Here is a 767-nt window from a genome sequence, read left to right as displayed (position 1 = left end):
TCATGACCTAAGCGAAAGTCAGACGCTTAAACGACTAAGCCACCCAGGCGCCCATCAAAGCAGTCATTTAAATCAAACCCATTCTCAGGGTAATTTTTCAGTCATGAGCTCATTATTCCATCAATCTATTCACTGAGTATCTTGCACATTTTATGTAGCAAAAGAAGCAATTTATCCCCCACTATTCTGTTCTCTTATGGATGACTAAAGTCAGTCTACCTTGCCAAATACAATATCTACATAGCAACATTACCTGTAAGAGTTTAACCATAGAACATTAATTTAAATATNGAGGCAAAGAATGTCTTCTACTGATCCATACACAAGCAACATGGTAATTTACTTACCAACCATTAATGGAACCAACCAGTTCCATTAATGAACAGAGTAGAATCCTTAGAGCTGAGACTATATCCACCAAAGCCACAAATAGATAAAAAGTAGAGAATATAGGAGGAAGTAATACCACACACATTACTTTCCTGTTTAACTATAAATAGTCCTCTTTTCCCTCTTCTTTAGTTAATACCCATTTCTGGTCTGAGTATCTTCCTTTGGATAATTTCCTCCACTTCTCATTCCCTCTCTCACATTTATATTTGAACTACTGACATTTCACGTGTTCCACAGTCACATGTGGTTAGTGGCTACATATTGGACAGCATGGATCTAGAATGAGCTCTCGGAGACCAAAGATTCTACTTCATTCATTACACAGACACTCAGAAAATGGTTAGTAAGTAAATTACAATCATGCTTGTCTTAGG

At 36.9% G+C, this 767-nt stretch overlaps 1 protein-coding gene across 1 annotated transcript in view; it reads right to left on the bottom strand.

Annotated features, from left to right (window-relative positions):
* The window catches only part of AR (androgen receptor), a 182,252-nt gene that overhangs the window by 118,688 nt on the left and 62,797 nt on the right, over nt 1-767 (bottom strand).

This window comes from Crocuta crocuta, unplaced genomic scaffold (assembly GCF_008692635.1).
Source record: "Crocuta crocuta isolate KB4526 unplaced genomic scaffold, BGI_CrCroc_1.0 scaffold1944, whole genome shotgun sequence".
Lineage (NCBI taxonomy): Eukaryota > Metazoa > Chordata > Mammalia > Carnivora > Hyaenidae > Crocuta > Crocuta crocuta.
This window is presented reverse-complemented; position numbering and strand designations above follow the sequence as displayed.